The sequence below is a fragment of the Quercus suber genome, unplaced genomic scaffold (genome assembly GCF_002906115.3).
Source record: "Quercus suber isolate HL8 unplaced genomic scaffold, Cork oak 2.0 scaffold_1071, whole genome shotgun sequence".
Taxonomy (NCBI): Eukaryota; Viridiplantae; Streptophyta; class Magnoliopsida; order Fagales; family Fagaceae; genus Quercus; species Quercus suber.
Window position 1 is genome coordinate 69,885 of NW_027070477.1, and position 23,723 is coordinate 93,607.

The 23,723-nt window shown below is 37.9% G+C and overlaps 1 long non-coding RNA gene and 1 pseudogene across 1 annotated transcript; both read left to right on the forward strand.

Annotated features, from left to right (window-relative positions):
- The first annotated feature begins 256 nt into the window (after window positions 1-256).
- Window positions 257-2,689, forward strand: LOC111984889 (uncharacterized). Its single transcript, XR_002879972.2, has 3 exons — window positions 257-492; window positions 1,577-1,662; window positions 2,124-2,689. It is a non-coding gene; the product is annotated as an uncharacterized LOC111984889 (long non-coding RNA).
- Window positions 2,690-7,126: 4,437 nt separating this feature from the next.
- On the forward strand, window positions 7,127-9,088 carry LOC111984840 (uncharacterized; annotated as a pseudogene).
- Window positions 9,089-23,723: the final 14,635 nt, after the last annotated feature.

Sequence of the window (23,723 nt, forward strand, 5' to 3'; positions counted from 1 at the left end):
TATTTTTAGGGGAAATGGGTAGCTAGAGTTTAATGACACGTTTGGGCAGCTAGTTTATCAGGTTGGTTGCCCTATAATCTCATCAAATGAAAATTGAATGATTTTAGGCTTTCTGTCCAGAGAGTACATACGCCATAGATTGGGTGCATACGCATTAAATACCCAGCATATGTGTAACAGCCCAGCCCAGCCCCAAAAAAAGAAAAAAAAGAAAAAGAAAAAGGGATCAGATTTTAAGGAGCCACACGTGTGACCCCACTTACCACCACACATTCTCTCAAAATATCTCCCTCTCTCCCTCTTTGGCCGGTCAAAGTAAGTGTCCCTCTACACTTTTCTTTTGTTTATTTCCTCACAAACATAACAAGCACTCCTCCCTCACTCTCTCGCGCTGTGTACCTCCTTCACCACCATCTCCACCATCTTTTCCGACAAGATCACCGCAAAGCTCTCTAGGAACCTCTAAGGCATATTCATCTCTTTTGATTTAAGGTAAAAATTTCTAATCTATTAGTGGGTTTTATACTTTTACTTAAGTTTATTTTAATCTAAGCTTTGATAATAATGTTCATGAGATTTATGAGCTTCTTGGGTGATGTTCTTGTAATTGTGTATATGGGTTTTTGATTTGGTGGGCTTAACTGTTAAATGGTTAAGGGTTTTTACAAATGGTGATCATCTAGGGTTTCTCCATGGTTAAAACTTGGGTTCCTTAAGCAATCGTGTGGGTTGATTTTGTGGAAGTTTGGGTTGATTTTTGGAAGTGTGTTCTTTGCATTTTTGATGACTTTGGCAAATGTGGGTGTGAGTGGGGTGACAACTACGAATTTATGCAAGTTAAGTGTGACTGTGTGAGCATGTACTTTTGCATACCAAGTGTTTGATAAGTTGTTTATATGAAATTTTTGGATTTGATTTCTTGATTTTAATATGCTTTAAATCTGGTGGTTTTAATGTGAGTGAATTCTCAAATAATTTGGGCTAATCTTACAACTATAACAATTTTCTAAAGCTGTCACGTTAGATTTGAGGCAGCCGCAATGCATGATTTTTAATAAATTACAAAAAAATCGTTTTGGGCTGAATTTTCTATGGTACATTGTATACATATAGGGGAATGTTCCCTTAAAGTTTTGAATTAATCAGATAACGTTTCATTGACCAAACAATTTTTACAAAATGGTTGCCCTGCTATGTACTAAATCTGAAAGCAGGACAAAAACACTGAGAAAATGTGGAAGTAATCCCAAACCTTGGTTGATCTTATCTTTAGCATATATATATATATATATATATTATTTAGTACCCAAAGAGATTCATGAGTATGCTATATTATCTTATGATGCACATTATTGCGGCAATGAATTTAAAATGTTTTCGTTGTGTCAACACTATGAGTTTCTTGGATGCTTGTTTGGTTCCCGTTTGGGTAGGGTTACTTGTCTTGGGATGGTCAAGCTAGGCTTTAGGGCCTTAGGTTTGATTTTTGAGCGAATATTCTCGGATTTAGACAAATTCGATAGCATAATTTTGTTGTAGGCCTTGTTATTAATAGGCTTGATACTTGTGCTTCTAGGTTCTAAAGTACTTGGTGATGGAACTAGTAACTTGATTGGTTGAAGGAGGTGCCCGGTTGAGGTAGTTTTGGAATGGACTACTGAGGTAAGTAGTTTTTTAATGGGATTTTGGAAAATAATCATGTTTTGTAAATGTTATTTTTGGGTCAAATACATTTTGGAAAATTATATATGGATATATGCTTTCATAAAAGCATTGTGTTGTGACCCTATTATATATGAAAAGAGCATCATATTTGGTATTGCATTTGGGGAAATGCATGAATTGTTGATATGGAAAAATGAGCATCTTTTATTTAATCTTTGATAAAGAAATCTTGGATTTTATGGTATATTAGAGAATTTAAAGATGCTTATCTTGTTTTGTTATATGGGAAATTCATAGAAAATTTCTTGACAAAAATGAAGTTGAAAACCTTACAAATTTTGTAGAAGTTAGATTATTTAAGATTTTCTGAAACTACCTAGATATGAACTATGTGTTTCAAAGTAATGTAACATGTGAGTTTATGTGGTTTTAACATCATGTCATGTGTGATTTTCCAGTGATCACTCGATTTGGTTTCTGTAGTCTTTGTGACAACGAAATCAAGTCTAGATCAGTGCCCTTTTACTTTGGATGACGCATTCTTCCCTGCTACCTATGGGGAGAAAAGGTTCTTCAATTGTGTGTGGGTGAGGCTGCTGCCTATGGGGCCAAGAGACCACATGCAAGAGAGGTCTTATTTGACGCGCTTTCTCTGCTGCCTATGCGGGGAGAGAAAAACCTTGAGGGTATGGGTGAGGCTGCTGTCCATGGGGCCAAGAGTCTTCATACCAAAGAGGACAATATCATGCTAGTTGTGAATTAGTGGATCTCCTGACCGATCTAAGTGGTAGAGTGGTATATTTGTGATAATTTACCTTATGTTAGATATTATGGCTTTGGGAATTATAGTGTTGGTGCTCACAGATTATAGTATATAGTTTTAAGGTATTTACTTTGAGAAACTTTGTGTTTCATTATTAAATCATTCTTGTCATATTATTATTATTGAAGATGAAACTTACATTTCTCCCATCCCCATTAATTATACTACTTACTGGGCTTTAGCTCATCCCATTCTCCAACAGTTTTTCAGATAAATTTGCTATACCTCGGGTATGGAGCTTGTTTTATTGGTGGTGATTGGAGCATTATGCTAATTGAAAGATTTATGCTATGATTGGTTAGTGACTTGACTTTCTAAATATATCAAGGCAATACCTAATGCTACTAGAGATTGGGTTCCTGAGGTTTGTTAGCCTTGAGTATGGTAGGCCTAGATTTTTGTTGAGGTTGTGTACCTTAGAGAGGATCGTGATTTTGTGTTTATTTTATTTGGAGCGTTAGATTGTTAAACACATTTGGAGACACATGATTTGCAGTTTGTATTGCTTGTAAATGTGTCATAGAGCTCTGACTTGTATTGTGGAGAGATTAATATATTTATTTACTTTATCAAATGGGGAAAAAAAAAATTTCCCATACAGTCTCTCGCAGTCTTGGTTTCTCATACTTTAGACTCTTTTGGGTTTGGGGCGTGACAATATGCACTTTTTGTAAGCCTAGGCCAAATTAGGTCAAAAATGTCTTTTGCGCTTTGGGCTTCCTACATATTTTTCATATTTGGGCTCGAGCTTAGGCTGTATTGGGTTATGCTTTGGCTTGTCATCCTTTTTGGGTTCCATACACAATACTGATCATTTTGGTAGCGATTTGATTTCTTTTCATTGGAACCGGGGGACTTGGATACACGTCAGAACGAAATGAGGTGTCTATAGGGAGATTGTAAGGGTCATATTTTTATGTATTGTCATATTTGAGATCAAAATGCATTATACCTGTAATTGAGTCTTAGTTTCTAGTGGTTCAAGAAGACATTTGTTGAATAAACAAGTGGTATTATTGAAGACACAAATTGCTAAAAAAAACTTCTCAAGAAAAGTTGAATCTTTAAATCTCAATACATGTCAATCTATTGAGAATAAATGAATTTTGATACCTCTAGACACCACGCGATGTATCGAACTTCAAGAAAGCTGAACAGTAATTTCTATTTTAGCCCATGATGACTTGGCAATTCTAGGGATTTGTGTACTAGGCTTCCAAAGCATATAAAAGAATATTACGTAGCCATCATTATAGATAGAGAGATACATGCATAACAGGAGTTTCTACGACATTTGTGCACCTAGGGTTTGTATAAAGTTGCTATTGGTTCACCAACGTGTGGTTTGAATAACTCTACAAGGTACAACAATCAAAAGGCTTGCTATGCTGGTAGTCACAAATATGTTATTTGTGCAAAGGAGAAGTCTTCTTCAAGAAGTAGTCCAATTGGGAGGATTGGAGCTGAGCTTCCTTATAAATTAGTAGGTTTTGTGGACGCCTAAAAATTTCTGATTTAGGGCGGTCCCACATTGGGTCTTTGGCAATGTGACTCTTTGTGCGCTTGTGATTCTATGTGAGGTGTGTGTATGTGAGTCCTTTTTTCTTATTTTTATTTAGGAGTTGCCACTAACCATTGGTTTTATATTTGGTGTGATTGGTCACGTAGGGGTCTAATTCATTTTAGGTTGCCTAATTAATTAAACCAAATTTTAAGGGTTCATTAAATTAAGGCAAACCAAAAAGTCGTGGACCAAAAATCTTGGACTCGGAAGTTTGGTTACATGTGGGGAAGGTGTTAGGCACCCTACAACACCTATCCAAAGATAGTACCTTATTTTAAACGTTATCTTTTTAGTGAAGAAATAGAATACCTAGCATTTTTATTTTTTAAAAGGTTTTGTAAACAATATATATACACACACACATACATGTGAGTAATTATTTACTTATGAAATAACATGTAATATTAACTCCAAAGAACATTTTCAAGCAAGGCATGTGAGTTATTTACATCGGTAGCATATGAGGGAGCATACAAACATGTGAGTAGATTATTTAATAAGTAGGTAACATGTGAATACTAAACTACTATATAAACAAACTACAAATAAAAGAGAGAGTTAGAAGAGTTGCACCTTGTTGTCATCCACAATGTTTCTCATTTATTATCATACAAAAAATATGATAAATAAAATACATTAGTGCCAAAGAAATAGGAGGAACGATGTAAGCTTGATTCATGTTCAATGGTTCAAGAAGATGAACCAGGGACACAAATCTTTAACAAAATTATTCTAAGGAAAAGTTTGAAATTAAAATGTATGAAAAAGATTTACAATATTAACTTTATTTTTATTTTTGCAAGGAGAATTTGGAAAGAAAATTTTTTAACGTTTTTTTTTAGAAGCTTTAAGAAAGATATTTTCAACATTTTTTAGAAAAATCCCTTTTGAGTAGAAAAATATTTCTAAAAAGATTCATGGGTTTTTATTTTTGAAAAGGAAAGAAGTTTTGGGGCTCCAAGAAAAATCCCATAATTTTTATACAAAGACGAGTTTCAAAAGACTTTACTTGTTCAAAAGATTTTTTTTTAATTGAACTGTTTTTTTTTTCCCAATGTGGTAAAAACATTTTTTTTGAAAGCATTCTTATTATTTGAAAACAATTTTTTTGAATATGGAAAGGATAATCAAAACATATTTTGAAAGCATTTTCTTAATGTGATAAAAAAAAATTATTCTACCGTGGTAAAAGTATTATTATTATTATTTTGAAGAAAACATTTCTCTCTTCTTTCTTTTTTTTTTTTTTTTTTTTTTCATTTCAAAAAAAGCCCTCTTCCAATTTTGCTTGTAATTTTGTGGGTAAGCTTGTAAGGGTGGGCAGTTTCTTAATAACTACACCCACCAAATCTCCTTTTATTCTCATGTAAACATCATCTTTATATATATAATATATATATATATATAATTTCTTCTTTATTTTACTTGTTATATGTTATTGTGTAAATATCTCTTTATCTTTGTGTCTATATTACTATTTCCTGTTGTGATATTTTGTTTGTTTCCCTAGATGGGTATTGGACCATCTCCTAGATTTTATATGGAAAGTACCCTTAGGGGGTTCATTCCATCTAGGCATCTAGGGATTTATTTTATCTTGTTTTACATTTATGTCATCCATTTTATTTTCAAGTAATCCCTTCCCCCTTTACATTTATGTCATCCATTTTATTTTCAAGTAATCCCTCCCCCTTTACATTTATGTCATCCCTTTAATTTCTTGCTTCCTACCCTTCCCTTTTATTTTAGGTGAAAATGCACTTTTGGTCCTTACATTTTGGGCCGATTCTCGATTTGGTCCATAATTTGATTTTGCAACTAGGTTAGTTCCTGATTTCAAAAAATCGATTTTATTTTGGTCCCTGCCATCAACCTAGTTACAAAAAAATTTGACGTCGCAAACAGAGTGCCTTGTTGACACATTAAATGCTGATATGGCTATTAAAATTGTGGGTGCCAGGACCAAGAGGGACTGATGAGTCATAGTACTACATGGGGGTATCAATGCCTAAAAGGAAATTCGCCCGAGGAGAGAGGGGTGAGACAAAGTACTCTAGGCGATCCATTGGGAGGAATGGTCTAAAGAGAGAGAACTCATGAGAGTAGGGGAAGTTTCCATTGGTAGCTGTTGCCTCGCATTAAATGGTGGGCACACTTTATCAGCGGCATTATGAGAAGTGACCTTAATACTGTAATTCAAGCTAAGCAAACTCCATCTACCACCTTCTTCAATGTTTAAGGGGACAAATTCACGAAGAGAAATGGGGAGAGGAAAGATGGAAGGCCAGATGCGAAGGAATGGGGAGTAATAAAAAGATGGTTTCAGAAAAAGGGGGCGGACACAAGATCAAAAAAAGAAAAAAAAGGAAGAACATTAGAGAAAGAGAGTGAACAGTGCAACTTTCTGTATAACATTGGCCTCCTGGGACAGGCTTGTAGGGAGACATTTGCTATCTATTTATAACATTAGCCTTTCTTCCTTATTTTTATCCTTCAGAGCCCTCTCTTGTTTTTGTTTCCCTTCTTACAAATTTTATTGATTTGGGCAAGGTTGAATGCAAACTCACTGTTCTAAGGGGCTTAGGCCCTAGATCTTTTGGTCCTTACAAAAATAATAATATTTTATTTAACATTAAGGTGCGGTAGATTTGTTCTGAGTTTATGGCTAACGTAGACCAGGATAGAGAAGAATCGGTTGGCTCATAAAGGGAGAACCAATTTGTTAACTTTGAGCGAATGAGAGATAAGCAACATACCCCAAGTGTTATGGTGGAGTCTTACCACACTAAACGTATGGAGTGGAGTCACTCAAGTACTGGGAGTCATGTCTCACATGATCAGGAGACACAAAAGTTGCAACAGGAGATAAACCACCTACGCAAGAAGTTGAGGTGCATGAAGTATGATAGAAGTAGTCTATCTCCCCATCAAGTGAGGGTTCGAGTGAAAGCAAGGATCGCTCATATTGTCATAGGTCTAGAACTCCATCTAGTGAGTCCTATTTAGCTTCCTCATGCCAAGACAGAAACAGGCATGGGAGGGGATCTTCCCACCATGGCATGGGGAATTATGCAATGAGTAAAGCCTTACAACAAATTTCTAAATCACCTTTTGTTAAGAGAATTAACAAGGCCAAGCTCCCTTATTGATTTCTCAGCCAACTTTTACCATTTACAATGGAGGACTGATCTTGTGGAGCATGTTAGCCATTTTGATCAGAAGATGGCAGTTCATTTTGGTAACAAGGCTCTTATGTGCAAAGTTTTCCCCTCTAACTTTATGCGGTGGCTATGCATTGGTTTGATGCCTTGGAGGAAGGGTCAATTGGGTCCTTTGAGGAGCTGGCGAGGGCATTTGGTGCTAGATGCGTAACGTGCAGTAGAGTCCCTAAGCCAGTTGATTCTATACTGTCTATGACCATGAGGGAAGATGAGACCCTCAGGACTTACTCGGATAAGTATTGGGAAACATATAATGAGATAAATGGGGACTTTGAGGATGTGGTGGTGAGAACCTTTAAGGTTGGCCCCCTACCGAACATGAGTTAAGGAAGTCTTTAACGATGAAGTCTACCCTAAATATGCACCAGCTTATGGATCACATAGATAAGTATAAGCGGGTAGAGGAGGACTAAATCCAGGGAAAAGGCAAGGCTAAGATGTTCACAGATAAGAAGGATCCTCGGGGAGGGGGATATCAGGGTAATCGCCCCAGAAGGGAATTCTCTAATTAGATGTCATCCACGGGACTCAATTGGTCAAGTCGTTGCTTAAAGAACCAGTATATCAAATACTAGAGAAAATAAAGAACAAGCCATATTTCAAGTGGCCCAATAAAATGGGTGAAGACTCATCCAGGAGAAACCAAAGCCTCTATTGCCATTACCATCAGGACAAGGGACATACTACGAAGGACTGCAGGACCCTGCATGATCACTTAAATCAACTAGTGAAGGCAAGGAAGCTCAATTAGTTCTTACATCAACCTACGAGGCAGTTTGGGCACTCGGGAGCTGAGTTTCATAGGGGTGGTGTCCCTCGGCCAGCATTAGGCACTATTAATGAGATTTTTTCCAAGCCAAGGAATGATGTTGGGGCGAGTTTTGGGGTTATGTCTATGGGTGGGGCCCTGATCTAAGGGCCAGGGATCAGGCTCTTAAAAGAACTAGAGTGATGGTCCCCTCTACCTTAGGTTTCTCTAAGGAGGACAAAGAGGGAATGTTTCAGCCACATGATGATGCTTTAGTGGTTACCATTAAGATTGGTGTTATGACATAAACAGGGTACTAGTTGATCAGGGTAGCAAAGCAAAGATCATGTACCCTAATTTGTATAAGGGGTTAAATTTAAAACTCGAAGGCTTGGAAAGGTATGATTCACCCTGAATGGGTTTCAATAGGAGGATGGTGGTCCCCAAGGAATGATAAGGTTACCCATACAAGCTGGGGACGAGGAGGTATAGGTCAACTTCATCATTGTAGAAGCCTATTCCCCCTATACAACTATCTTAGCCAGACCTTGGCTTCATGCTATGGGTGCAATGTCTTCAACCTGCATCTAAAGGTCAAGTATCCCACTCAGGGAAGAGTGGGAGAGTTGGTTGGTAGCCAGGCAATGGCTAGGCAATGTTTGGTGTCAGCAATTACACAGCATCCTACAGATCCTGTTGCGGTAGCAAAGGATCAGGTCCCATAGCAACTAAAGGGCCCTGTAAGGGGGCAGCAGGCCGAGGCGTGTGGAGAGTTGTTTGAGGAGTTAGAGAAGGTGGTAATAGCGCAGGATAAGGAGTGATATTTTCAAGTGGGATCCCAGTTACCACCATTGGAAAAGGCAGAATTGGTGACATTCTTGGAAGTTAACATCGATGTGCTTGCGTGGAGCACTTATGATGTACCGGGGATTAACCCTGGGTTCATATGTCATCAATTGAATGTGAATCCTGAGGCTACACCACATAAGCAACCTCTTTGGTGCTTATCCAAGGAGCATGTCGAGGCAGTAAGGGTAGAAGTAAACAAGCTGGAGCAATTAAGGTGATCTTCTACCCAAATGGTTGGCTAACACTGTGGTAGTAAAGAAGAAAATGGGAAGTGGCGTGTGTGTGTGGATTTCATGATCTAGATAAGTCTTGGCTCGAGGACCCCTTTCTCCTCCTTTAGATTGATCAATCGGTGGATTCAACTATGGGGCATCCTCGGATGAGTTTTTTGGATGCCTTCTAAGGGTATCATTAGACCCTTATCATTATCTGATCAGGGGAAGACAGCTTTTCGTGCTCCTAACAAGAACTATCACTATCGCATGATGCCCTTTGGCCTTAAGAATGCAGGATCCACGTATCAAAGGATGGTTACGCGGATGTTTGAGTCACACAAATTAGGAGGAATATGGAGGCCTACATTGATCACATAGTGATAAAGAGTAAATAGGTAGAAGCATTTGGTAGATTTGGGGGAGTATTCTAAGTATTGAGAGAGCATAAGCTACGTCCGAATGTGTCCAGTGTTCTTTTGGGGTTAGCTCGGGAAGTTTTTAGGCTATATGATAACACATCGAGGGATTGAAGTCAACCTCGATCAAATTAAGGCTATAAACGATTTGCACCTCCTGGAATCCCAAAGAGGTTCAGAAATTGACTGGGATAGCAACAGCTCTAAATAGGTTCATTTCTCGGTCTACAGACATGTGTCGTCCTTTTTTCAGCTTCTTCACAAGTGGAGGGACTTTCGTTGGACCTAGAGTGTGTAGTAGCTTTTGAGGAGCTTAAGCAGTATTTGTCAAGTCCGCCAATCTATCCAGGCCCAGAAGGAGGAAATGTTGTATGCGTACCTGGCAGTTACAAATTATGCTGTCAATTTGGTCCTGGTTAGAAATGAGGATGGGGTCCAATGACCTGTTTACTATGTCAGTAAGTCCTTGCAGGAGGCTGAGACACATTATTTTACCCCTGGAGAAGGTAGTTTGGCTATCGTGCATGCCACCAGGAAGCTTCCTCATTATTTTCAGGCTCACATTGTGGTGGTGCTCACCTAGCTCCCTTTGCGAGCTCTTTTGAGAAAATCAGACTATACAGGCAAAATTGCTAAGTCGGGAACCATGCTGGGTGCCTATGATGTCAAGTACATGCCTTGAACTACTATAATGGGTCAAGTCCTGGCAGACTTTGTGGTAGAATTCATCGAGGGTACATTTAGTGAGGAAGAGAAAGCGTTAAGTGTTATGACCACCTCGGCCATGGTAATTCTCCCTTGGGAAGTTTACACTGATGGGGCAGCCAACCAAAAAGGAGTAGGGATAGGGATTGGGCCTGATACGAGAGGATGCAAGGGTATCTTGCTAAAGTAAAATAGGCTTGGGCCCAGTTTAAGAGTTTTTTTTTTTTTAAAGCAAATCCCTAAGGGACATAACTCCCATGCAGACTTTTTGGCAATGCTGGCCACTTCTCTAGGATCAAATCTTCCTCGAGTTGTTATTGTTGAGGACATGGATGGCTCTAGTCTTATATGAGGGCCTTCGATATGGGTACATAGTCTCCAGGTGGGGCCAAGCTGGATGGACCCTATAGTAACTTTTTTGGAACAAGGATTGTTGCCCAAAAACAAAGGGGAGGTAGAGAAGGAGCGTAGGAATGCTCCTCGTTATTGGCTATTTGAAGAGCAGAAGTTGTACAAGCACTCTTACTTTGGGGCATATTTGTTATGTGTACATCTTGAAATAGTAGAGCCTTTATTGGAAGAGTTACAGGAGGATATATGTGGGAGTCACACAGGTGGGAGGTCTTTGGCTCATAAAACCCTCACCCAGGGATATTGGTGGCCGAGCATGCAGAAAACCTCCCTAGATTATGCGAAGAGGTGTGACCAATGTTAGAGATATGCCCTAAATATTCATCAGCTAGGGGGAGTCCTGAATCCAATCTACAACCCTTGGCCATTTGCTCAGTGGGGCTTGGATATAGAGGGACCATTTCCCCGAGCTATAGGGAATCAAAGGTGGCTCTTCGTCAAGACGAATTATTTTACCAAGTGGGTAGAAGTTGAGCCACTTGTTAATATTAGGGGCATGGATGCTAAGAAGTTTATCTAGAGGAATATCGTCACAAGGTTTGGAGTCCCACACACATTGATCTTGGATAATGGTCTTTAGTTTGACAGTAAAGCATTCCGAAGATATTTTAGGGAGTTAGGGATCAGGAACAGGTATTCTGCACTTGCTTATCTTCAAGGGAATGGCCAAGCCGAGACCATTAACAAGGTTATAGTGTTTGGATTGAAGAAAATATTAGATGACGCTAAAGGGAAATGGGTGGATGAATTGCCCCATGTACTGTGGACTTATCGTACTACACCCTAAAGATCAACAGGAAAGACTCCTTTTTCAATGACTTATGGGGCAGAAGCGGCAATACCCCTGGAGTCAGGATTCCTAACCCTAAGAATTGATTAGTTCAACACTGAGAAAAATAATCGTTTACTTTTGAATAGCCTAGATATGGCCGAAGAAAGGAGAAAGGTGGCTACAGTAAAAATGGCACATTACTAGCAAAGACTTAAGCAAGGGTACGATAAAGGGGTGAGGTTAAGGCCATTAGCTTTGGGAGATTTGGTCTTAAGAAAAGTGGTGGGGACAGCAAAGAACCTTGTCTGGGGAAAACTTGGCCCCAACTTAGAAGGGCCATATAGGATAACCTCTGTAATTGGCATTGGGGATTACTACTTAGAAGACTTGGATGAAAATGCAATTCCTCGTCCTTGGAATGTAAACAATTTGCGGCGTTATTATTATTAATGTCATGAACTTCTTCACCATTTATGTTTAGTGTTTTGGTGCTTCATTATGGATGAATTTGTTGAGGTAATCATTATGTATGGAAAAAGTTCTAAGCATTAAACAGAACCTCGACCTTATTCAACTCCTCGGGTCACAAGTCTTGGGTAAATTAACCTTGTATAGAAAAAGTTCTAAGTGTTAAATAAAAGCTCGGCCTTGTTCGACTCCTCAGGTCACAAGCCTTAGGTAAATTAACCTTGTATGGAAAAAGCTCTAAGTGTTAAACAGAACCTCGGCCTTATTTGACTCCTCGGGTCACAAGCCTTGGGTAAATTAACCTTGAATGGAAAAAGTTCTAAGTGTTAAACAGAACCTCGGCCTTGTTTGACTCCTTGGGTCACAAGCCTTGGGTAAATTAACGGAAAAATTTTTAAGTGTTAAATAAAACCTTGGCCTTGTTAGACTTTGCGGGTCACAAGCCTTGGGTAAATTAACCTTGCATGGAAATAGTTCTAAGTGTTAAACAAAACCTCAGCCTTGTTTGACTCATCGGGTCACAAGTCTTGGGTAAATTAACCTTGGATGGAAAAATAATTTACCTTGGATGGAAAAAGTTCTAAGTGTTAAACAGAACCTCGACCTTGTTCGACTCCTCGGATCACAAGCCTTGGGTAAATTAACCTTGTATGGAAAAAGTTCTAAGTGTTAAACAGAATCTCGACCTTGTTTGACTCCTCGGGTCACAAGCCTTAGGTAAATTAACCTTGTATGGAAAAAATTTCTAAGTGTAAAACAAGATCTTTGTCTTGTTTAGCTCCTCGGGTCAAGTGTTAAACAGAATCTCGACCTTGTTTGACTCCTTGGGTCACAAGCCTTAAGTAAATTAACCTTGTATGGAAAACATTTCTAAGTGTAAAACAAGATCTTTGTCTTGTTCAGCTCCTCGGGTCATGAACCTTGGTCAAGTTAGCATTTACGTAGAATTTTCTAAGTATTGGATTGAACCATAAGTCTTGTTTGCTTCCTCGGGTTACAAGCACAAGGTAAATTGGTTTTCTTTTTAGCATTCCAAGTCTGAAGTGAGGTAAGTTGTTGATTGAAATTTATACTAAGTATTAGAATGTTATTACGAATTGCCCTAAGTGTCAATCCAATAAATTTCTTGAGGTTCATTTTAGATTGATCAGGATAGTATAGGGAATTAATTAAGTTAGTTAAAGATTAGTATGTTCTAGATAATATTAAGAAAGGGGAATAGTGGGGGATATACTTGGGAAAATTAAACTTGAATAGATGGAAAAGTGCAAAGTAAAAATCAGATATTTTCATTGAAGTTCAGGAGTTGGATTACAATAAAAAAAGGATGAGACGTTAACTACACTCAAGCCCTAGTACAAAATTGGCTAAACAGCTCAACCTATAACTAAGTTAGGCTGTAGCCTCTTTTTCTTTTTCTTTCTCCTTCTCTTTCTCCTTTTCCTTCTTCTTCCTCTTCAGTTGCTCAACTTCAGCTACCTCCTCAGATTCCATGTCCACAACAGCTACTAAAGCTAGTTGATTGTGGCCTTGCTCTGCAGGAGGTGTGGCAGTTGAAGTAGAGGTAGGTTAAGCCAAGGTAGAGGCAGGGTTAGGATTAACTGAGGGCTAAGCGAGATTGGGATCAAAACGTAAGGTTGGGGGATAGAATACCTTATCAAAAGGTCGGAGCTCTGATTCAGCACTAACCCCAGCTGCGTTTAGTGCTTCACCCCAGACCTCTAGGCAAAAGGCTCGAGCAACATCCCTAAGTTGGGCTATAAGACTTTGAGCAGTCTTAGTCAAGCCCGCATCATAGGCATCCTACTCGGCCTTGGCCTTTTCAGCATCCTTGGCCTCCAGTTGCTTCTATTGTTGTTTGGCCTTCACCATGGCCAAGGCCAGTTGACTTTTGACCTTTTTCTGAGAAGCCCTTGCCTGTTTTGCCTGTTTCTCAAACCCAACCAAGGCAGACTTGGCATTTTTTCTTGATTTATCTACCTTGGCCAGGTGAAAGAGAGTGTCTTTCAGCCTCTTCTCAGTCTCAGCGTGGGCTTTCTCGGTGGCCTCGAGTTTGCCTTCAGCCTTACGAGCTTGACTTAGGGTGTGGTCCACCCACTCCTCAGCCACGAAGGCTGCTTGCACTGATTGGAAAATTGCTATGGATTAGTATCTTTGCATGTATTATGTTAACTTATGGAAACAAGAGAATGAGTATATACCTTGGCAAGGTCTCTCTTTAGCGAAAGAAAGACCTCACGCTTTCGAAAAGACTACAGCTCCTGCATGTCTTTGGGCAGAAGGAGAGCCTTTTCCAAACATTCTTCCAGAATGCCCAATCTCCCTTTCTACAGATCCCAGAGATTGGCGTCATCCATGATGGGGCTTCCCGAGCTTAGCACAAACATAGGCCTCTAGGCCGAGGCCTTTGGCTGCTGATCCTCCACTGAGCCTTTGGACGTCCCGGAAGGAACGTTCTTTTTCTCCTAAGCCCTAGATTTTGAGGGCTGTTTCGAGGGATGTGTGACTTCTCCCTCTTCAACGTCCTCGGATCCCTTGCCTCCTTAGACCCTTTTTCTTTTCTTGTCCACAGCGTTGTCAGAGGATACACACGTGGGGGCGGGAGTGGGTGGTTGAGTCATTATAGGAACTGCTGGGGAGGCACCCCCAACGTGCGCTGTGAGTAGGGCCAGCAAGTCTGGAGTCTTTTCTTCAAACCTCATCCCTTTGGATATGTCAGCTTCCTCCTAGTTAGTGCTGAATTGGGCATAAGGTGGACTGCATTGGGAAGGGCCGGGGGAATCATCAGGGTCCTCTTGACGGTAGAAGACCTCGAAATCCTTGTTTGTTACTTCTTGGGTGGGTTCGGGAGTGCCCTTTGTATCCTTGTCATTTGAGGGTATGGGCTGCTCGTGAGATTAAAGGAGTCTGGTCACTAGCAAGGCTGGAAGTTAGGCGTCTTGCAATCCAGGTGGAGGAGGATTAGTTAACAAAAAATCAGGGACTGCTACGTCGATTAAGGCTAACCGTTTGTCTTTAGCTCTGATTATGTTCTTCGGGCTTTGGAAGCATTTGGAGAGGGGTTCAAACCCAAGGATTATGTGCATCGCCTGGAGTTGGTCGTCCTTATGTAGAAAAATTTCTGATTTAAGGATTTGGTTTAGGTCAAGAAAATTCACGCGGTTCTTGTTCAGGGCGATGTGGTGTTCGTCCGCAAAAAGAGGGAGTAACATAAGTCATAGGTTAAAGAAAAAATCTTGTAAAAGTTTTTCTTTTTTCCTACACGCATCTAAGGTTTGTGGAAACCTTACCTAGTTCCCCTTCTTGGGTGGGACAGTGTAACCCATGGTGCCAATCACCCAAGATGATAAGGAAGTCCTCGTCCATCCCTTTATTTAACTCAGGTATACAAGATATTAACCTAACAGCGGGGACCCTACATTTGATGTAGTATTTGGTTTCCTTCCCTTTTTGGCAATTGTACACCCAATTCACGTCATGCCATGTAAGGTTGGTTCCCATTTTCTAGTTTATCATATCTACGTTGCCGGGGACCCTAAAAATATTAGGGGAGCATTGTGTGAGGGTCAACCTATAGTTCATCAGGAAGTCTCTAGTGACCCTTCCCATGGGAATTTTCATCTCGCCTTTTATGAATGTGATCATCGAAATCACCACTGAGCCAGCATGTCTATTTATAACCGGCCATTCGCCCAATTCATAGTGTTGAAGTTCAACACCGTTGGGGATCCTATATTTAGCCCTAAAGGTAGCCCAGTCTTCAGGGGTATCTACCAGCCTAGCAAATCTACCCATAGAGATCTATGGTGTAAGAAATGAAAAATCTATGTGTAAAAAATAGGAATCCAAACACATCTACAAGCAATAGAATAGTCTCTCCTCGAGCTGCTGCTTCAATGAAAATTTGCCAAATGAGTAAATGAGGCTAAACCAACCTCAGCCTCTCCTTATATAGGGGTGAAAAATGAGCGGTAAAATTCCCGCTCATAAATGCAGGTAAATGAGGACCATAGGATCATCATCTCACCGTAGAACGTGGGGGAACAAGCAACCGCTTGACATAATAAATACGGGATTGTGAATACCGAAGTGTCAGGAACGTGCTGATGATAAGTGAAAAGACGTTACCACATAGGAACACGTTTGGCACATATCAAATAGGATGTATTACTAAAACTTCACTTTTATCTCAGAGTTAATAGCAAAATTTTTAAGGGGCTATTGTGGGTGCCCAAGGACCGAGGACAGGACTGATGAGTTGCAGTACTAACATGGGGGTATCATATGCTCAAAAAGGAAATTCGCCCGAGGAAAGGAGGGGATGAGACAAAGTACTCTAGGGCGATCCAATTGGGAAGAATGGTCTAAAGAGAGAGAATCAATGAGAGTAGGGGAAGTTTCCAGTTGGGGGTAGCTTGTTGCCTCTGCATTAAATGGTGGGCAACAACTTTATCAGCTGCATTAATGAGAAAGTGACCTTAATACTGTAATTCACAGCTAAGCAAACTCCATCTACCACCTTCTTCAAATGTTTAAGGGGACAATATCACGAAGAGAAATGGGGGAGGGAAAGATGGAAGGTCAGGATGCGAAGGAATGGGGAGTACATAAAAAAGATGGTTTTCAGAAAAATAGGGGCCAGACACAAGAATCAAAAAGAGAAAAAACAGGAAGAACATTGAGAGAAGAGAGTGAACAGTGCAACTTTCTGTATAACATTGGCCTCCTCGGACAGGCTTGTAGGGAGACATTTGCTTATCTATTTTATAACATTAGCCATTTCTTCCTTATTTTTATCCTCAGTTAGAGCCCTCTCTTGTTATTTGTTTCCCTTTCTTACAAATTTTATTGATTTGGGCCAAGGTTGAATTGCACAACTCACTGTTCTAAGCGGGCTTAGGCCACTAGATCTTTTGGTCCTTACAAAAATAATAATAAATATTTTATTTAACATTTTTTAAATACCACGTCAGCATTTTAATTTTTTTTTTTTAAAAGCCACCTTAGAAAATTTGAACAAAAAAAAAATTAATCTAATTTAAACTAAAATCATTTCTTAAAAAAACGAAAATCATTATCTTAGTCTTTTTCCTTTTCTTCTTATTTCTTTAACCTCATCAGCATTTACTAATCTCAAATTCTCTCTTTTTGAAATTATTTTCCTTTTTCTTCTTATTTCTTTAACCTTATCTTTATAAGTCTATTTATTTTTCTAATCGCAAATTCTCTCTCTCTCTCTCTCTCTCTCTCTCTCTCTCTCTCTCTCTCTCTCTCTCTCTCTCTCTCTCTCCATGGACGGAATCTCTCTCTCCACTGTAACTCCATGGCTGGAGCTCACAAGCTTGATGAGGAGAAAACGATCTGCTATGGATGGAGAAAACGATCTGCCATGTACAGTCTTGATGCAGTCTTGGGTCTTTGTTTGGTAGAGTGGCCCTTGAGGGTTTTCATGTGGGAGGCTCATTGGTGGAAGTGGCTGCACACCTATTCCCGATCTACCATGGACGATCCACCCCAAGCTTTATCTCCTATGCCTACGGCTTCACTTGTGCTCTGATTTTTCTCTCATTTCTCATATTGCAAAGCTTTGTTGCTTTTGTTCTGGGTTTGATTTTGTTTTTGTTTTTTGGAGAGAATGTGGAGTTGTTTGATTTTATGGGTTTTGTGTGTGTGTGTGTGTGTGTTTCCCAAGAAAATTTATGGGTTTATGGGTTTGCTGGAGATTGGGTTGGTTACTGTGTTTATGGGTTTGTTTCTTGGGTTTATTTTTTGTTTTTTTGGATTTGATGGAGATTGGGTTGGTTGCTAGATTTGGATTTAGGGTTTGTTAGAGATTGGTTTGGTTGCTTCTTGGATTTGGGAAGAACATGAAGAAAATTTCTTGTTAGTATTTAATTTAATTTTTTCTTCTTGTTTTCATTTGTGTTCTTCTAATATGGGTTTGTGTTCTTTTGTTCTTGTGATTTGAGTTCATGATTACTGGGTTTTTGTTCTTGTGATGGGTTTAAGTTCTTGGTTGATGGGTTTGGTCTGTTGAAGAACATGAAGAACATTAAGAAATGAAAATTTTAATTAAATTAGATTTAAGGTTTTCTTTAATTTTTTTTAAAATTTTTTGAGGTGGCTTTTAAAAAAAAAAATTAAATGCTGACGTGACATTTAAAAAAGGCCAAATAAAATATTTTATTATTATTTTAATAGCCATGTCAGCATTTAATGTGCCAACAAGGCACTCCGTTTGCCACGTCAGATTTTTCTGTTACTGGGTTGATGGAAATGACCAAATAAAATCCATTTTCTGAAATAAGGGATTGACCTAGGAGCAAAATCAATTTATGGACCAAATTGAGAATCGGCCTAAAATGTAAGAACCAAAAGTGCATTTTCACCTTTATTTTATTGCACCTATACACACACACACACCCCCCTAAATAAACAAAAGATTTTCTTTTCCCTCTCTCTTAAATGGTTTTTAAACCTCAAATAAAGTATAATATGGTTGTGTCTCATAAGAATGGTTGATGGCTTAGAACTCCCATTTCTTTAGGATGAAGTATCCATAAGGCTTGAAAAAAATTGAAATCTATTTAAGAGAGATATATAAATAAAAAATATAAAAAATAAACTTTTTCCAATAAACCTTTACAATATTCCTGCACTTTCTTTTAATGTCATTTAAATTTCTGCACTTTAAATTTCAGCTCTTTACTTTTATGTCATTTATTTTTTTGCTCTTTACCTTTTATGTCATTTGAATTTCAGCACTTTACTTACTTTGTTATTTATTTTTCTGTACTTTACTATTGCTCCTTTATATTTCTCATCAATAAGTTATCATAATATAAAATTGTTTAGGTAAAAAATATATATATTTTATATACTTTTCTAAGGAAATGCCTTTTTTTTTTTAATAAAGAAATAAAGTTTCTTTTTCCTCCCTTTTTCTTTTAAAAAAATGCTTTCAAAACAAAATGTTCCCACCTTTTCCTTTTTTTTTCTTTTTTTTTTAAAGGGTGTTGGGTTTCCAAGAGAGAGAGAGAGAGAGAGAGAGAGAGAGAGAGAGAGAGAGAGAGAGAGAGAGAGCTTGTTTTAGAATTTCTAGAGATTTTCTCAGAATTTTTCCACTCTTTTCCTTTCTTTTTTTTTTCTTTTTTTTTTCCCTATTTTCCTCACTATTTTCTCACAAAAGGTTCCTATTTTTCTCAAAAAATGAAGGGGTTTTTATAAGGGGATGAGGCCAAATGGGAGGCTAACTAGGTGTAACATGGCCTCCCATTTCTTGCTCCCTCATCAGCCTATTTTGCATTTTTTTTTTTGTTCCAATATTCATGCAGCTGTTTGAAGGCCTTTACAAAGTCCTTTTTATTCAAAATTTATATTCCTTGAAAGCTATGGATGTCTAGTTTCCAATGGTCTTGGTCTTGTAAGATTTGGAGCTACAGTCATCAAGATATTGCGCTCGGAAGGAAGATGATGCAGTGTTGAAACATTCAGTGATGTTTTTTCTTAAAAATTTTGCACCTTCAAATTCAAGCAGATATCATCAAGAAATATTTAATAAAAGTAGTCAAGACCTTTTTCTTTAAGATGGCTCAGCCAGATCACTCCAGTGCTTGTCCAATCGGTACAATTTATTGCGCGAAGTTGGCCTAAAAATTGCCTGTTTTTTCTTGGGGAAAAAAAAAGTTAGATTTTTATTAGGGTTTTTGGTATTTTGGTGATATCTCATCCATTTTAACTCCAATTTTGGCCCATAAACTGTAGTTTCGAAGGGAAATATATGCCCTACAAGACAGTCCAAAATTCAACTCAATCTGACTGTTGGATAAAAAATTCAACATTTTGACCATACTTGGTTAGGGTTTTGGCCTCAATTGCTATAAAAAGGGTTTTTAAATGTTGTGACCTTTTGATCCACTACCCAATCATGTTGCATTTAATTTTACCCTTTTTGGATTTGAAACTTATAATTTTGCACCTTTTTTCAATTTTTATTTATTTATTTTGGCATTGTTTTGACGCGCAAATCAGGATCGGGCAAAATACAATATCGACAGGGTTTACTATAATTAGGTACTTTGGGATAGGGTAAAATTCCTTGTACTATTCTAGTTAGTTTATTTTTTGGAAGTGGTGACCTAACATTCACCCTGTGGGGTTTTCCCTGTGAGAGTTTTCCCATTGTGATCAAATCTCCATGTCAAACATATTTTCCACTGTACTTAATCTAGTTTGGTAATTTGATTGTGCCTTAACTGGATGTGCATGTAATTTGGACTAATAACTCAACTTGGGTAATTGGCTAATTAAATGGGGTTAATATATAACCCAACAGAGGTTAATCCCTTAGGAAAATGCATGCAATGAAATAAGGTCCCCCCCCCCCCCCCCCCCCCTTCTTATGGACAAAATCTAAATTAAGCTTCTAAGTCCCAAAATTTCATTTCTCTCTATGGAATGCTAATTACAACCTAGCATATATTTAGAACCCTCTTTAACACAAATCAAGGCTTAATCACTTTTAGTCTAAAACTAACAATTAGTCTAATATGAGTGATTAACCAAATTTCACATTGCAAGCCTAAACAAGTAAGAACTAGAGCATATAAATAGCAATATGAAAATGCAGAAAATAAAACAAATCAAAACTAAACACAAGGAAGTGTTTAGAAAGAGGAAAACTAGAGCACCTAGGTGGAAAAATCTCTCCCCCGACCACACTGTTATAAAATATCGACCAAATGAATAGTTGCAGTACAAGTAAGACTATGAACCCTCCAAGCCCATATCCCTTATGTACTTGAGCGCTTCAAGCCCTAGCTAGCAATCGATTTTACCGAGTCCTTTATTCAACCAGCTTCCCAAGGACACTACCATTGAGCAACCAACAGAGAGCCACAGTTAGGTTTGGATTTGTAACAGCTCTTCTGGTTTTCTAACCTTCAACATATACTCACGACACTCAAGGGATTGTGTAGGAGGTGATGGTAATAAAAATTTCTCTCAAGGATGCAGCAATGGAGACAGAAATGGAGAAGAGATGTTAAGAATGTTTCTATCACTTGGGCAAAGGCTCTCTCTTTCTCTACAAGGTGGATAGGATGAACCAAACAATCACAAAATTTCCCAGGAGTTCATTTCCACCAAAGCAAACTATCTAAAAACATTTTTCAAAATTTTATTTGCATAGAAAAAAAAACAATAACCCAAGTGAGCACCTTCAGGCTAAACTCTAGAACCATAAAACCTTCTTGTAAATGTCATATTTTTAAGTAATTGACATATAATATGACAAAACGCACTGAACTTGTATTTTGGGTAGCTCTAAGTGGGTTCAAGTAGACCATAAAAACTTATATATCAACTGTTATGATTGAACACATGAAGATTACTCAAGATTCACTGAAAAAAGTGGACTTGATCTTGTAGAAGACTTTTGTCTTTTGCACTGATCCCAGTATGTGACTAGCACTAGCAACTTAAGAGTTGTTGTTGGGTGCAAAGTTTTTCAATCCAAGCTTGTAGATCTAAAAGCAGCTTGGTACATAACCCAAAGGTGCACAAGAGTGGCAGTAGCTTCACAGGTTTGTGTATCACAGTATATGTCTCCATGTATGTCTCTCTATATGATGACGACTATAAAATAAGTCTTTTATATCTTTAAAAACCCATGAGTTGGTATTTTGGGATAGGCCGAGTAGTGGTAAGATTCCTTATACTTGTAACTACTTATTCTTGATTAGTGGATTCTTGGGAGTAGTGAACTAAAATTCATCCGGTGGAGTTTTTGCCTTGTGAAGGTTTTCTCCATTAGTCAACAAATCACTGTGTTAAATTTACTTTCCACTACTCTTTAGTTTAGTTAGATTGGTGATTTTTTCTTGTCTCTACAATATTGTATGTAATTTGAATAATTAATCAACTTGGGTAATTTTTTTTTATTAACTTGGGTAATTGAATTAATTAACTTGTGTCAATTTATAACCCGACATTTCCCATAAACCAAAGTTTCTCAATATTAAACAATAATAAATTCATATTTTTGAGGTTTCAAGGTTATTTTGGTTATATTCCTAAAAATTCTTTAATTTTCTAGCTTAAGGATGAATAAACTAAGAAATTGGTTCGGGGATTTAGTTACTCCTATGTAAGATATCTATATATTATCGTAGTTGTACCCATATGGATTTAGTTATTCATGGGTTCTAGTTAGCTCAACTAATAAAGTCTTTAATGATTTAATAAGAGATCTGAGGTTTAATCCCCGCCTACACCAAAAACTGATTGTTGTCTTAGTCTGATAACAGAGAGTTAATAATTAGGAGCGGATGCCATAAGTTGAACTCTCTCAAAAAAAAAAAAAAGATTTAGTTATTCATATTATATTCTACTTTTTAAAATATTAATCTTATTGATTTTTCTATATTTTTGTATGTATCACATCTGAAAATCTATCTTGCATGGGATTGTCACCTATTTATGTCCACAAGAAGAATCAATATGCTCTTACCTTGTAAACCACAAATCTAACTGGCAACTCATAATGTTGCCAACGGAGATATCAAGAATTTAAATCCTTCCTCTCCATTGTAATTATCAAATTCATCAAAATAATAATTACAAACCATAAATCTAATACATGATATAAACATTTTTAAAATACTCTCTCTCTCTCTCTCTCTCTCTCTCTCTCTCTCTCTCTCTCTCTCCGATGTAATAGGCCTAAATAACCTAAGCACATCACAAAGCTTGTATAAAATGACTAGACTTTCACTAAATAAATCCCAAAATGTCAATACTCACTTTATAATTTGTCTTTTACATTCTGTTTGTTTTGAAAATGTTTTTCTATTTTTAATTGTTTGTTTGCATGTAAAACGATGTCAAACTTGTAAAATATTTTTCTTTAACCATAAAATATTTTACAAAAACACACAATGGCTCCCCTTCCCCCCATTTTGTGGCTAAATCGCCAATTTGGTGGGTTGGGCAGCCTATGCTAGTGATCTGACGGTCCAGTGGCCATAGATGCCATTTGGGTAATCAGTATTAGCATTGGCCTCTAGTGGTCCGGTCACTAGAGACGTTATTTTGGCAACCAAAGCCACCGTTCTGGCTACCAATTTCAACGTTGGAGCCACTAGAGATGTCGTTATGGTGATGAAAGCCATTGTTTTGACAACCGGTGCTAACAGTCTAGTCACGAAAGACGCTATTTCGACGATGGTTGCCGACAGTACAGTGGCTAGAGTCATTGCTTTGACGACCGATGCCGACGATCTAGTCATCAGAGACATTGTTTGGTCTATCAATTCTGAAGGTTTGATCATCGGACCTCCTGCACTAGCAGCTCCAATTGTTACCATTAACTTAGATGGTTGGTTTGAAATTTTTTTACATGTCACACAAAACACTTGAAATATTTTACGGAAAATGATTTACATGTATAATATTTATGTTTGAAAATATTTTACTTCAAAAAAAAAAAAAAAAAAAAAAACAGAGCATTAGAACCTAAGAAGTTTATTTTCCAGTCTTCGTATCTTTCTCCTCAGTTCGGAAATATAGTGCATATTCCTCATGATTTCCCTTTGAGTAGAGGTTGTGGATGTTGCATTCCTATAACATGCATGACAATAATGAAGTGAAATTTGTTTAGGTCTCAACAGCCTTTTGGCTCTTAAATCAAAGTTGATAATGAAGTGAGATTTTGGTATATTGACCACTTTAATTAAAAGAGGGCTTACTTTAGCTGTCTGGAAGTAAAGAGCAAAACCTTGTTAAATAACTTGAACCATTTATGGAAAAAATGGCACTTATTGAGCTACATAAAAAATAGAAGAAAAAATAGGGGAAAAAAAGAAGA